Source organism: Mus musculus, chromosome 1 (assembly GCF_000001635.26).
Source record: "Mus musculus strain C57BL/6J chromosome 1, GRCm38.p6 C57BL/6J".
NCBI lineage: Eukaryota > Metazoa > Chordata > Mammalia > Rodentia > Muridae > Mus > Mus musculus.
Window position 1 is genome coordinate 193696501 of NC_000067.6, and position 15679 is coordinate 193712179.

The following is a 15679-nucleotide window of genomic DNA, read 5'->3' on the forward strand; positions in this document are numbered from 1 at the left end:
TATGGCTGACCTCTGACCTCCACATGCATGAACATATGCACACATGGACAAACACACACAGAGTGAGAGAGCTAGAGAGCTAGAGAGAGAGAGAGAGAGAGGACTAAGATTTATCCCACAAAGTGTGAATCAGAAGTCCTAGGAGTATTCTTGATGTATTTCTGAACACTCCCTTCTCTTTATCATAAACTGAAAAGCAATGAAAATGCCTCACTGAAATACACAGCAGGGAAATCACAAACTTCTGTCAGAGCCCAGTGCTACTGCCGATGATGAAGACAAAAGGTTGTGGAAAACTTGAAACTTGCCCAATGCCACATTTTCTGTCCACTCAGGCTTGGACCTTCTAGATCTTCTTCTCTATCTACTCCTCTCCAACTCTATCACAATGCACTAACCAACCGTTGGGAGCTTAGGAGCTGATCTTGGACTTAGAGTACTGGAGAGCTGAAGAGAGACAAAATGGGGGAGGTCTGTGGGAAACGAAAGGCTCAGGACAGAAGCCTGATAGCCTTCTCCCCTGGGCTCAGTTGCAGCGGGTTTCTGTCTATCTCACCCAGGGACTGTACCTAATAGAGGCTTCTCTGTGGAACATTTAGTGAGCTTTCTCCTAGCTCCTTCCTCAAGTCCTTAGTGAGCAGAGCAGAGCATTGCCAGGGAAGGATGGGCAGTAGCCCCAGCTTCCTTCCTTCCTTGGGGATCCACCTCTGAGGCCCCAGGTCCTGCTCTGACTCCGGTTCCTAGCAGGCAACTTGGCAATGAGGAGACAAGCACTATATAAATGCTAAATAGACGAGATGCTGTGCCTGTCTCCAGGATAAATAGACCGTCAGTTCCTGCTGTCAGAACTGTACCTTTTATGAACACAGATGTGTCTCCCAAGAGGATGATACTGGTCCTATACTGTCTCTAGTCTTTTTACAATTTCTCTCAATCTTGATAACAGAATGTTTATCTGCTTTTATTTTAATTTCTTTTTGATATTATTGATTTTTTTTTTCCAGAAGGACTTTACGGTTTGTTATTTTTGTTTCCTGAATTTGTATTCAGAAGATGGGATCCTGGGATTTCCTCTGGTTACCTTTCCAAAAATGAAAATGATAACAGCCATCTTTTGCATCTCAGTTTTACATGAATTTGTCTCATAAAGATCTGTCAGCACTGGCCTCAAGTGATCAGGACTCCTGTCTCTATTCCACCACCTGCTCTCTGTGTGACCTTTGGTTTATGACTTGGCCTCTCTGTTCACATTCACTTCTCCCTGTTCTTTCACTTCATCTGTTAGGTATCATCTAGGCAGATCTGTTCTTCCTACTAAGGGGTGAGTAGGATAATTTATATGAAAATTGAGGAAGCGATTGCCTTTTAGATGAGAAGCCTGAGGCATTGAGATGCTGCTCAGTTTCTTGTACTATGGGTTATCAACCACAGAGGCTCTGTCTAAGCAAGACTTCTGACAGCTAGTGATAGTGATCCATCCTATGCATAGATACAATATGATGCTGAGACTCTATCAGGGCAGGCAGATGTGAAAAGGATGTTGTTACAAGATACATTAACAGAGTCTGTTGATACTGGTCATGGTGGTTAAGAACCCGCCCTGTCTGAATCCATCTGGCCCTTTCTTGATAATCCCCAAGCCCACCATTGTCACCCTGGCAGACATTGCGTTGTTTCTCAATGGCCACTCAGTGCAAGGATGCCCCCTCCCTATCACCCCCCCTGTCATGCACAGGTCACATCTATATGCGTGCACATGATCTAGGATCATGAAGATTAGAAAGGACATTTTCCCAAGACAGCCAGGGTTGGTTAGGACATAGTTGGTTTCTAGGAGACTGTCAAAACCAAAAGGAGCAAACACCAAGGCAGGGGCTACCAGAATTCCCTCTGGAAACCCTTTCCTTCACGGTATACTCTGGAGCCTGAATCTCTAGAGGAGCAGCATCAGACTCTCTTGGAAGACCGAGCACTGGGCTCTCTCCTTCCAGAAATTCGCATGTGTTAGGTCTAGTGCTGGAGGAAATTTATATTTTAAACACGTTTTCAATTGATGTGATCTTGCACCCCAGACAACATTTTTGAGAACCAGGAGCATACAAAGAAAGAAAGATGCACCACCTGTGTCTCTGGCTCTCTTATTTCAAATTCACCTGCACTGAATAAGAGACACACTTAAAGGTCTACCCAGGAGTCCTCTGTAGATACATGCAGTGGCCAGGAGTGTCCTCACAGGGCCAGTAGCTCATGATTTGCCTATGGGATGGATGAAGACTGTGGCTCTTTGTTGTGGATGAGCTACACTGGAGACTGAGTAAATAAACCCAGCAGAGGCCCAAGGATGGCCCTCAGTCTTGCAGGCAGACCCTCTCTTCACTCCTGTTGTTTTGTTCTGCTGCCTTCTCATCGTCTTGTACTGACAATAGTCGTAAATAACCGCAGTGCTGTAGAGGAATCATTTTAACAGCAGAGAGTCAAATAAATACATTAGACCTGACAGCTTAACTACGCACAGTCCATTTGGATGTGGTGGCCAGCTGCTCCCAAGGACTGCACTTCCAGGAGCAATCGCAAGAGGTCGCACAGAGCTCACCAGCTGGGCTTCAAACTTAAAGACAGCAGAACCCAGCTAAGGCTGTGTTTTGCTTGTAACTTGTCTGGGAGGTAGAGTTTGCAGGCGATGTGTGCATGTGCATGTGACTGTGTGTGTGTCTGTGTGTCTGTATGTATTTGTGTGTGGTGGTGGTGGTGGTGGTGGTGGTGGTGGTGGTGGTGGTGGTGGTGTGTGTTGAGGCTTGTGCTTCCTTGACCTGTATGGGTCCACAGCAAAACCATAGTCCCAACAACATGCTATCCTTGTGCCATTCTAGCCCCTCACAGGCATCTAGGACCATTCTTTTTCCACATGGGTCTTTAACACTTGTAGCTGACACCCCTGTTTGAGCTGCCATTGCCGGTTCTAGGCCTGCTATCGAATTCCTGGGGTGTTTGTTTTTCCCTTTCTGTATTTAGCACTTAAGGTGCTCTGGTATATGCCACATATTCATGTTGTCCATCCTTTCTGGAGGGCAATGTGCTTTGGGGCCCAAGTTTCCTCAGAGCCAAGCACAGCCCTGGATTTCATCCAAGGCACTGAGTGAGCTCTAGGGTCCCATTTCTAGGCGCTATAGTTCTGGAACCATCATGGGTCAGACACTAATTCACCAACCAGTGTAAAGTAACTGAGTGGGAGGAGCAGGGTGTTGTAATATGGCTATTCTCCCACAGCCCCTCACAGCCCTAATGGAAGGCAGGCAGGTCTGTGGATAGCAGTTCTACTGTGGATTCTATTTTCAACCTAAAGAAATAAGGGCAGCTGGAGGCTCAGGCCAGCCCAAGCCCTCTATCTAGCACAGTGGGACTAGAGCAGGGAGGATGTGTGATCTGCTGCTGCTGTGCCCAGGGCTGAGAGTTCAGAAGCAGTCAGCTCACTGTCCCTGAGCTCTGATGCCAATATGGGTTTGCTCTCTTCTTACTTATCTTCCTGGATTCTGAGTATCAAACTCCTATTCACATAAACTTGGTTTCAGACTCTTTAGAACCACCAGAGTAGTTGCTACAAAGCTGTCTTTTCTTCAGAGCTTGATTAAAGGGGATGCATTTTAGGAACAGTTAGTAGCTGTCTTTGGATCTGTGATCACAAGAATACTTCATGTTCTCTAAAGGGAGTTTAGACTATAGCGGGTCAGACACCAGAAAACACTTTCTGACATTGAAGTTATTAGATGCTCTGATGAATACCATGCAGACGCTTGCCTTTCTCTAAGGACCACATGGCATTACAACATGTTCTTGTGTCCTCAGAGCTGTAAACATCTCCCTACCATCATGAATTGGGGCCAGGGAGGAGGAGCCATGCACAGGACTGCCTACTCTCTACCATATGGTGCCTGATGGGTGCTGGCCATTTATGTGCAGGCTGCAGGGAAGTAGCCATGTTAAAAACATCCCTCTAACAAATCTGATCCGAGAAGATTCCAGTATTGTCCAACCCCATGGCCTCAGTAGAATGTTCCAGAGTGGACACAGCATGAAACCTCTGTTCATCCAAGAATTCCCAGCAGGCATTTTGTCTCTGAAATTGGGTTCCTGCATAGTCATATTGTTTTGACAACCATGTTTCTCAGATTATAGATGAGAAAACCAGAGGAGAAAGTCTTTAACATACATGCTGGGGTATGATGGGGAAATAAGGAAGAGGGAGAGGGGAGGGAGGGAGGGACAGAGAGAGGGAAAGAAGATGAAAACTGCGTCTAAAGTGGAAGAGTCAGTGCCGTGGCTCCCGAGTCACTGACACTGGACAGGTCCTGGCTTCTGGCTGTTTTCACCCTTGCTGTAACTCTCACCTTCAGTTTCCCGAGAGGCTTTCCTGCTTTTAGAATTAGTGCCCTGAAGCCCTTACCCCTTCAGCCCAAGGTCCCACAGGTCACAATGACATGAGATCCAGAGGCAAGGCTGGTTAAGATAGGAAACAGTGAACAGCAGGACACCCCTGCCTAGCCTCCCCAGCCCCCCCTTCCACTATGCATCACAACTGGTCAGCACCATCAGCAGCTCAGTTTCTGATGCACACTGCATCTGAACATGTTCTGTCTGCCCTGTATTCTGCAAAGCTACTTTGCCTTCTTCAGACTCGTGTGAGATCTCCATCTGTGAAACTGTCATCCGTGGTCAGGGCGTATGCGTTTGTACCCGTAGCCTGTGCTCAGTCCTCTTAGAACATGCACCTGCCGTCACCTTTGTGTCCTCAACTCCAGACACACGTCAAGGACAGATCTGAGGTCTGTGCAAAGTTGTAGACTCAGGACTCTGCCCTACCCAGAACAGGGAAGTATATCCTGAAATTGTCCTTGTGGCCACTGGCTCCCAGAGGACAGGTCGGTGATAAGGTGACAGACAAAAGGATGTGTTGACCACAGGGTTGAATAGGACAAGGATAGTGTCTTTCCCCTTTAACCTTGCCCTGCATTCCAACATGTGCACCCCCCACATCAGCCCCTACTCCCCTTTCTTCCTTTCTCCTGCAGCCCATACCCTTTCCTGGTTTTTGGCACTGGCTCACACTTCAGCATCTCATGAACTGTTACATTCAGAGTCCCCTCCCAGTGCTTATGGCCAGGAAGACCCTTTAACTCCATGGCAAAAGAGAAAGAGGAAAAAGAATTAAAGAGGGAGAGGAGAGAAAAGGCTTGAGAAAAGCAATATCCAGTTTCAGCATTTTGTTCCAGGCCACGGGTACAGTTTGTGTGTTCTGTACATGTCTGCTTCCTTGTGGGAGTTTCATAAATTGATGATGATAACAGCGTATTTCTTTTAAGTCCTTAGACATTCAGTCTTTATTGCTTTCTGAAGTCTGCTTGGGGCACAGATGAAATGAGGCTGTGGAGATTTTGCTGTCTGCTCTGCGAGCTTCCTTGCAGAATTTGCACTCACTAGGCACCTTGTGTTCTGAGGTAGTAGGTCATGCTGCCGGAAGCACCTGAGGCTAGCACTGGGAGGTTCAGGACATATGGTTCCAGGGAGACAGACAGAACAGGCTCACCTTAGTGCCAGACACAGGGAACTGGACTAAAGTTCATTTCAGGGGTTTTTGGGGGGGGGGGCATTCACAGTTTCAGAAAATCTCCACTGACACTTAGAATTGTCTTCGAAAATTATACAAAATTAATTTCCTTCCCAGCTCTACAGTTAAGTGTAAGTAACACAAATAGCAGGGTTTTGAATGTAAGAGTCATAACTTTCACCTGATCTGTTTAATTACTGTCACACAATGGATCACCCCAGCCCCACTTGTTAGCTGAGAAGTAGTCCCAACATCAGTGTGCTGATGGACACTTCCTCTCTGAGCTAACGCATGGTGGGCCTTAACGCTGATTTCACGAAATAGAAATGTGTGTATTTTGGAGTTCTCATCAGAAAACAATGAATTCTGCAGTATATCATTACCTGCCTACGGAAGACAGGCACTGAACTCCATCCATGCTGGGTGAAAATCCTTTACTATTAAAAGGAACCAGCTCTTTTCAGCCTGAGTTCTAACACCAGGAGGCAAATGAAAATAATCTCAGACAAGTGGGTTTTCAGTTCATCTCGCCAGCCTCAACCCACCAAATTACTAGCCCAGTCCTCACTCACATCCTCACACACTCCTCTTCCTGGAGGGTGACTTGGGATGTGCTGGTTTTGCACAAAGAGCCAGATAGTCTGATTCTTTTTAGTATGAACAGTCTAGACTCCCACAGGGTGTGCCAATCACAGCAAAGCTGTGCCTGTGATTCAAGCCCAACAGCCTTGGCCTTTCAGCTGTCACAGCGTCAGGTCCCAAGGAGCCTGAACTGGGGGCATGCCTGTCGCTTGTTGAGTACCTTAAAATACTGCCCTGTCTCAGAGGCTCATGTGCGCTGTTTTCATTTACAGGGGATGCAAGGGGGCCGTTAGGACAAGACTCTGCGTGCATGGCTCGGTGAGTTCAAGTCCGATCATGCATGCAAAAAAGCCCCCTCCCAACATGCTGGAGACACTGGGCTTGCATGATTAGCAAAGCCATTATGAATCCTCCGAAAGGCAGGCATTTCAGCCGTGTGCTTGCACACGGCGCAAGCTGGGATTGAAATAGGGAATGAACTGGAGATTTACTGATTTTATTATCAGAATGAACGCACAGAGACAGGGGACTGTTTACTACCATGGTTAATATCTTATTTTGAATTCCCGGTCGCAGTGTGCGCCACCTAGTGGCAGGAGAGCAAATATGCAAGTCCCTTAAGTGTCAGTAAATGGAGATTAGGGTGATTGGCCTTGAGTCCCAGGTAACAAGTGGGCAAGAGTTGGTTAATACACCCTTGCCAGGCCATTGACCTGATCTCAGGCCCTATCTCAACCCACACTGGCAGTGCTCCCGTGAAAATCATGGGCTCAGTGGGCCACACTGACTTTAAGAATAACAGAGACAACCTGGGTAGTGATTTGATAGTTGTAATCAGAATGCTAGATTGTTCTCCCTGCTTCCTTTCTGGCCCTGATTACTAAACACCAGAGAGTGGAGGAGAGAGAAAGATGCCTAGGCTACAAACATCCTGACTCTTTGCTGTTCTTGTCTCCCCAGACTGGAGCTCCTTGGAGAGGGCCACCCTGCTGGTCTCTCCCAGGCCTCAGTCCCCCATAAACTTAGCTGTGGCCTATTACTCTCCCTCTCTTCTCTGCTTGATACTCAATGTTGGCTTCTGAGAAATGTTTTAATGATTACTTGTGACCTAGGAAGGAGTGTTTGGTGCTTGTGCCTGGTTCAGGCACAGAGGAACCTTTGAAAAACTTGGCTACTGGGGGCTACCTGGACAGCTTATGATGGTGCAGGTATGGAACCTCCAGCCTCATCCTCCCATGATCCAGTGGGCTGTGCGTACCTGTCAGGTGACATCTTAGAAAGGCTATGGTAAGCAAGTACATTTTCTGGAGATAGCTCACTGTTTTGCATGGCTACAATGGGTGAGCTCTGAGAACGCAGGATTCTTAGAGACTTTGTCCCAGGATTGCTTCTTGCTGCTGATGTGCCTTTCCTGTCACTATTACATAGCCTAATGATTCCTGGGCATCAGCCCACCATATTAGGCAAATTTCCTTCAGATCAACATGAAGATGAACTTTCACGAATTAGTGCATTTTAGATTAACTAATGACTTTATAACATTCCTGATTTGATTCAAATAATTTTAAGAAAAGAGTTTAAGGAGATGATTTTAGTTGTTTTGCCAAAGAGACTTAATAAAAGTTAGAATCAAGCCAGGCCTGGTGGCACATGCCTTTAAATCCCAGCATTCGGGAGGCAGAGGCAGGCGGATTTCTGAGGTCAAGGCCAGTCTGGTCTACAAAGTGAGTTCCAGGACAGCCAGGGCTATACAGAGAAACCCTGTCTCAGAAAAATAAAAAGTTAGAATCAAGATTAGAATGTGCCCCCTCCTCACAGAATAGAAAGTAAAGGCTGCATAATAAGGAATATAATGAGCTTTCACAATTACACTAAAAGGGGAAATAATAGTCTTGGGACAGATTTGTGATCAAGGAAAAATCATTCATTCTAGGTCAGGTCCAAGGATGAGGCTACAGGTGTGCACTATGAAAAAGCAAGGTCATGTGAAACTGTTGCTTTGAACTTATAATGAGCTTATAGAATGAAACACTGCTTTGAGCTTACTATCCACATCTTTCTGTAACTCCCCTTTTGTGTAACATTTCATCTATAAGGTAAGTTTATAAGGAACTTTTGTCTAAAAAGGTATACGAAGGCTGAAAATAAATAAAGTGTGGCATTCGGAACTCAGCCCTATCCACCAAATGTATATGTCTGTATTTACATACATATCTGTGTAGTTATATGTGTATGTATGTAAGTATGCATGAACATTTGTGGAATTGTTGAGACAGGTGTTGGGCCTGACCCGTGTGTATGTGTGTGTGTGTGTGTGTGTGTGTGTGTGTCTATGTGTGTGCTGAATCCTCCCTTTCTTCCTCTTCTTTTCTCTCTGGCTCACAATGAGTTAATGAACTTCAAGCCTCTCTTCTGGCCCTGGGGCCCTTGAGCTACAGAGAAACTAAGCCTTTTTTCTAATCCCCCTGCTGCTATCAGCTTGAGTCAAATTACCAGAAGTAAGCAGCTTTTAGCCACAGAATAGCAAGAAAGAGTTAAATCTCCAGAGGCCATCAGCTTCTGACCCCCAGAACAGTAAGAGAGAGGTACAAGGCCAGAGATCACCAGCCTTTGGCCTTCATCTGACACTGTGTCTCACCTCAGTACCTGTACTTAAAGGCCAGGGCTGGTCTCTGGGCATTTAACCAGATCTCCATGGAAACCTCAGACACGGTCAGCCTGACTAGGCTACTGAACTGTTGTCCATTTGATAGGTGGATGACTCAGCTGGGCTCTTGGTGCTTGTCTGGAATTCACTGTAGGGTGCTCTTCATTGCACCATTTACACTGCCCTTTGTTATAGAGTGCTTTGTAATTACAAACTTTATAGCTATGCTATAACTCGGAGAAATCACAGAGTGGTTGTAAGCATCTCCCCCTTCATATCTGATTAGTTAGAGGTATGGGCACTCCACGGAGCTGCTTGTGGTATCCCAAGTGGGAAGGATACAAAGCCACAGGGCAGATCTGAAGTGGCGCTCATTCCCTATACAATGGCATGTACACTAACTCTTTGGAATTGATCTCTAGGTTGCAATGGGTTAGTAGCTAGTGTCCAGATAATTAAAAAGCTGATTGGCTTGGGAAACCAAACCAAACCAAACCAAACCAAACCAAAACACCCTGTTGATTTATATCATACATATTATGAGCAAAAGGAACATACCATTGGAAACAACCAAAACAGCCTGATGCAAGTATGGATTTGTTTAAATATTTAAAATCCTCCTAAGCTGTCCTGACAAAGCATAGCTCTTGCTCCAATGGGAGTAAGAGACAGTTTATTCTGAACCAAACACATTGATTGTGATGATGGACCAAGAACACGGGGTCCTGATTTCCAAATGGCTTGCTTTGTGGTGGGAGAGATTGCACAAACTTTATATAATCACAGAACCAGAAGAAGCCTGAAGTTACAAGGTTTACAAGCTCATGGTGAGGGTGCCAGGCAGGCCGGTGACAGCTGGGCAGTCTCTTCTCTAGGCTTCTTGTTGTCTCTAGGCTTGGTGAAAGATAGAGGTCTGCTAAGTCCTACATTCCAAGTGTCTACCTAGTCATCAAAGAGATGGGCAGATACAGAGGCTCGTAGTGGCTGTGAAGGAGACTGAGGACAGCCCAAGGCGACTCCATCTCTCCAGTGTCACACAGCTTTGACAGTAGACAGCATGTCTGCAGATGCGGCAGCTTTAAAGAACTTCAGCTCATAAACTCAGACATTCCAGCTGTGTATTAGCAAATCCAAAGACCCTGGTAAGAACTAGCATTTACTACCTCCAGGTAGAGTTCAAATTCTCATATGACTCTGTCAGATCACAGAGATTATTGTGATCTTTTGATCCTTGGGAAAATGGAGTATCTGGGGGTGGCAGGGTGAGAAAATAGTGATGTAAACAATACAGCCTCCTCTACATGTCTTTTTTCCCTCATCTATCCTCTTTCTCTGTCCCTCCCCCTCTGTTCTCCCCCTATGTACTCCCCTGTACTCTCCCTCTGTCCTCCCCCTCTGTCATCCCCTATTTCTCTTTTCCCAGCCTAACCTCTCTGCATCCCTCTTTGTCCTTACTTCTGTCCTCTCCCCTGCTCCCCCATCCTCCCCCTTCTGTCCTCCCCATCTGTCTTCTCCCAGTCTAACTTCTCTGTCCTCCCCTTCTGTCCTCCCTCTCTGTCCTCCCCTATCTGTCTTTTCCCAGCCTAACCTCTCTGTCCTTCTCTGCCTCCCTCTTTGTCCTCTCCCTCTGTCAACTCCTTGTTCCCTCTGCTCCCCTGCTCTGTCCTCCCCTTTTGTAGTCTCCCCTCTGTCCTCCTCCTTCTATCCTTCATGGCCCATTCTCTTTTCCTCTGTGCTCCCACCCCAATCCCAGCTGTCTCTTCTCACTCTACTCACGGACTTTGCCTCTCACCAATCACTGACGATCAGCACTTTAGAGAACTTTAAAACCACTTCACTCAATTGCTCAATTGTAAGAGAGAGGGCTTTACTGGCCCCCTTTCATTGGCTGTATTAAAATCATGAAAGAAAAGGCAAAGCAAAATCAAAACTGAAACCAAAACTCACACCTACACACACACACACACACACACACACACACACACACACACAAACACACACACACACTATGGAACACTCTGCTTCTGCTTCCATGCTGCCTAGCAGCATCTCAGTGGTACCCAGGAGGAAGGAAGAGTAATCAAGGACATAGGTGAGAGACAAGGGAATATGGCTGGCATTGCCTGGAGCCGTGGGTAAGAAAGGAACACCAGCACGGGGTTATGGGCCAGACTGTTGTTCACAGGCCACCCGTCCATCTCCTGAGGAGTACAGAACACAGATAGCCATGTTTTGTAGAACATCAAGCCAAGATGCTCCTGGACAGGTCTTGTTTTTCTCTTGCATGTGGCCTGAGAAAACCAGTTTACTTGTTGGGCCAAAGATCAGTAAAACCCCAGTGGTTTTAAGCTCCATTTTAAATTGATGAGGAGCAAGAGAAGAGTGGTGCGGGCTGTGGCCATAGATGGCCGTGGAGCCCAGTTCTTGCCAATCCTGCAGGCTGCTGGCCTGCAGCTGCTTCTGGAATCCTGGAGCATTTGAGAAATGCCCAGGGCTGTGGGAATGTTCCTGTGTGAGCCACTTTCTCATGGTGTTTGTTCTTTCCAGAATTCACTGGCAGGGATGGGGGCCTCGGAGCTGAGGCTACCCCATCCGCAGAACGAGGTCCCAGCACACCTCCCTGTGGCTTTAAGCAACACTGTTTCTCTGCTGGGTCTCTGCCCTTCAGGAGGTGAACTTGTGGTGCCTGTGGGCAGCTTGCTTTTTTGCTTCCCATTAGAGCGAAAACATTTATCTGGCCAAATGAAGCCACTCTATACTATTCAAAAAGCAAATGTCCTTTAGCTATTCTTGTCTGATGTTTGTCTTCCTGTGTATTCTCTCTTATCTGGGGACTTTGTGGATTTTCTAAAAAAATCAATATAAGAGGCTAAAAGGAAGTTAGCAAGCGCTACCTATAAAAGCTACATGGAAAAGGGAGAGAGAGGGAGGGAAAGGAGAAGCCATCCATTTCAGTGAACATCTGTGTGCCTAGCCACGTGTTAGGTGTTACAGCAAGACAGAAAAGTAAAGGCCATCCAACCACTATGTCCCTTGTACGTGTTTCAGTATGGAAGACAGCAAAGAGGCTGAAAGCTTGGATGATGATCAGAGCACATGGTGAAGTGTCAACTCTTCACCTCCCTGCCCCCCATAATTGAAGTAAGTTCTACATTCTGGGCCCCAAATTTTGTTTTTAAGAACTGGGGTAAGAATACATTTCTTCCTCAACAAAGTAAGGTGAAGTTGCAGGCACTTTCTAGAATAACCTCCACAACAAACCCAAAGCAGCTAAATGATTATGCATATGGATGCTTCAGAGGAACAAACACGGTGCATAGGATAAACTAACAAAAAAAATACCCTGTTCCCCATGTGGCTACAGAATCCCTACCATTTAATAACAGAGTCATAGTTTATCTGAGTAGCTCAACTCCATATAAAACTGCTGAGGATATGAATTTGGACTTCACATCCAAAAAGAAAGAAATGTAAATGTCTCCCTTGCACACAGGAAAAGGCAACCAACAAGATAAACACAAATTAACACTAAACTGGCATTTGTTTATGTATAGTTTTGGGGGTCTGCTGGGCTAGTAGGATGTTGGGAACATTTTACAGCCATGCTAAGCAAGTTGGCAGAAGGCTACAAAAGCCACAGGCATAGATGGTGAGGCCCAACTCCACAGCTATAAAGACTTATTCTAAAGTTGTATTCACAGGTGCAGACTATCCGCATGAGTCTGGGGATCACCTGGGTTCTCATGAGTATAATCTTCTTAAGCAAATGAGAAGAATCCCTGTACCCAGGTCACCAAGGATCTCAGAACTCTCACCATCACATGCTAAGTCAAAACATCACAGGCTATATATGTACACATGCTTACAGGTGCATATGAAGTGTATACCTGTATATAGTACGTACAGTTGATTCTCACTTTCCACAGATTTCACATCTGCCATTCAGCTAACCAGGTACTGTGAAGCCACTTCTCAGGGAGGGAGCTTACAGGTCAGATGTAGCTCAATTATTTCAAGTCCTGTGTCCCTTCCGTCACTCATCATGGGTGCTGTTGGCCTCACGTCTCATTTGCTTACCATATAGCTAGGCCTGCAATGGCTGTATCTGTGCTGGGCATTTACAGGGCAATTCTTCTGTCATGACTTCCTGGACTCTATGATATAAGAGGGTGGAGATGTTTCATTGGCTGTAGTATTGTGTCATCTTGAGATGAGTTAAAGTTGACTTGCGTGTGCAGAGTTTACATGGCATATTCAGGAGCTCTGTGCAAATACCAGGTTACCTCATGAAAGGAGCCTGTGCACATGCAGATTTCATGGGCAACTGCATATGTTTTGCTATATATGCCAGATTTTGTGTAAACATGGGAAAATAAATTTCTTGATTTTCTTTACATAGAATGTCTGAAATACACGTTGGAACCTGGTAACATTGTTTGTCTCTAAGGAGAGAGATGGATTAGCAGGCAGGGCTGGGGAAAGACACTTCATTGTGACATGTGGGATACGTGTATAGTCTTTGAGACTGATGGGGACTTTCTTGGGGAGTTAAGGTCTCAGAAACTCAATGGCCACTAAAGCTGTTCAGAGACAGGGTCTGATCACAGGGGGCTAGTTTGAATTTAAGAGAGAAGTTTATTGCAGATTATAGGTGGAAACTCAACAGGGAGAAGTCAGGAAGAAAGGAGGGGGGCTAAATGTGAGGGAGCATGTTTCCAGAAAATAGGATAACATCTAGGGCTTTTTAAAGGACTTATAGCAGACCCTGGGGTGAGGGGTACAGAGGAATGAGCTGGTCCACTTCACCCACCCAAGTGTCTAGGTGGCACCTCTCAGTTTCAGTCACATGCTCATGCAGCCTTTAGCAGGAGATGTTCACTTAAGAGGTAACAAAGAAAAGGGAACCAGCACTCTCTTCTGTATTCCTGCCTCCAGCAAGTTCTTTCTTAGAACTGCTATTCTGGAGTCCTTCCCCTCTCTGGCCAGTTTGCCGATGTTCTCATCAACTGTACACACACCTGTAGGACGTTGTAAATCAAAGTTTCTGAAGTCAAATGACTCAACTTCAAATATATACCATTATTTCCTTTTGGAAAGATGTTCATGTACTCTGTATTAGGTCCTCACTAAACCTGAGAAGGAACTATGAAATGCTGCTCCTTCCAGATACCATCTAGTGCTTAATGACAGACAATCTACTCTGTATGTAGCACCTCATTGCTGGCCCTCTTCAAGTGCTTTGCTTACACTATTTTTAAACTTTGTAGAAACCCTCAAAACAAGGATGATTATCATCATCCACACCAAACAATAGGAAATGGAGCCACCTAAGTAGCTGACCTGGCCTATGAGCCAGGTGCTGCCTCTCGTGCCTGTGTTCCTAGTGCAGTTACATAGTCTGTTTGGCTTGTAATGAAGTCTCCAGTCCCTTGTTTTAAAAATTACTAAGAATATCAGCATCAAAGCATAACATTAGACCATGTGTGGGGCCCCTCTGACTATGAGACCCTAAGTGAGTATATTAACCACTGTAGTCTACACTCCAGTCTCTGTCTAGAACAGGTTTGCCTCCTCTGCTTTCCTTAAATGGAATTTTAGATATGTCTTGGCTTCTGATGTATGATGGGTAGCCAACTGACAAAGTGGTAGACAGATACTATCACAGAGAGGCAAAGACAGTTAGTGTTCATTGCTGCCAGACATGCTGGTCCTAGCTAGGTTTGGTTATGAGGTTTCTTTCCTGTATGAGTGGGTACTTGATGTCCTGCAATAATATGGCTCTATAGTTCACTCTAGCCACTGTGAAGTTTGCCTACTTATTCCCTATCTTTGAGAACTGAAGTTCCCAGGGGATCAGGGGAATCCCATATTTATGGTTAAGGATTCTCCAAGGCTGATTAGCCAGGTAGAATTTCATGAGTGTGAAAAGCTGGGAGGCTGAAGATGGTGAGCTATCTTTACTTCTCTCATTAGCCATTCATTCCCACCTCTGTGTCTGACCTAATATCCTTGAGGTTATCAGGTAAAGCATTTAAATCCTATTAACTCAGCAGAATACTTTCTTCTGCTATCAAAGATGCTAAGGATGTCATTAGATAGGATCCCACTGTGTTGTAACCTACCTACCTGATGTTCCCACCATTTCATTTGTAAATGCCTTGATTTATGGTTTTCTTTTGTTCTGTGCCTATGAAAAGTTCATGTAACCTCTTATACAATAGAACATGTCATTTTGGTAGGACAACCCAAATCCAGTTCTCACATCAGGGTCACTTATATTTGTATTAGAATAAACTCTCTTATTCCCATGGAGACAAGAGGCATATTTGGTATTAATGCTTTTTTTGTAGTCTACCTTAGTCCTATGAGTGCTGTACTTGAGGTTCTCACTGTCTGAATTCCAACAATAGAAAAACAAAACCCCAGGCGGGAGAGATGGCTCAGTGGTTAAGAGCACTGACTGCTCTTCTAGAGGTCCTGAGTTTAATTCCCAGAAACCACATGGTGGCTTACAGCCATTTGTAGTAGAGTCTGATGCCCTCTTCTGGTGTGCCTGAAGAGTGACAGTGTACTCACATACATTAAATAAATAAATCTTTAAAAATAAAGAAAAAGGAAAAAGAAAAACAAAACCTCAATTCTCATGGAGCTGATTCTCATGGAGCTAGAGAAGATGTCAGGTATTGTGTAAATAAATAGGATGACTGTGAGTAACAGGCAGAAAATACCAGTGTGACCCAACAAAGAGGCCAGAATTCCAGAGAGCTTCTAAAGCAAAGATGCCTGTATTCAGGGTTTTCCTAAGATATTTGACTGTGGAATCTTTAAACCTAATTCAACATTTTCCA

At 45.3% G+C, this 15679-nt stretch overlaps 1 long non-coding RNA gene across 1 annotated transcript in view; it reads left to right on the forward strand.

Annotated features, from left to right (window-relative positions):
- Nucleotides 1-15679, forward strand: part of Gm31870 — a 93793-nt gene that overhangs the window by 40985 nt on the left and 37129 nt on the right. The window contains exon 3 of the long non-coding RNA XR_001779912.1: nucleotides 6457-6502. This is a non-coding gene — a long non-coding RNA (predicted gene, 31870). The remainder of the gene's footprint in view (nucleotides 1-6456; nucleotides 6503-15679) is intronic.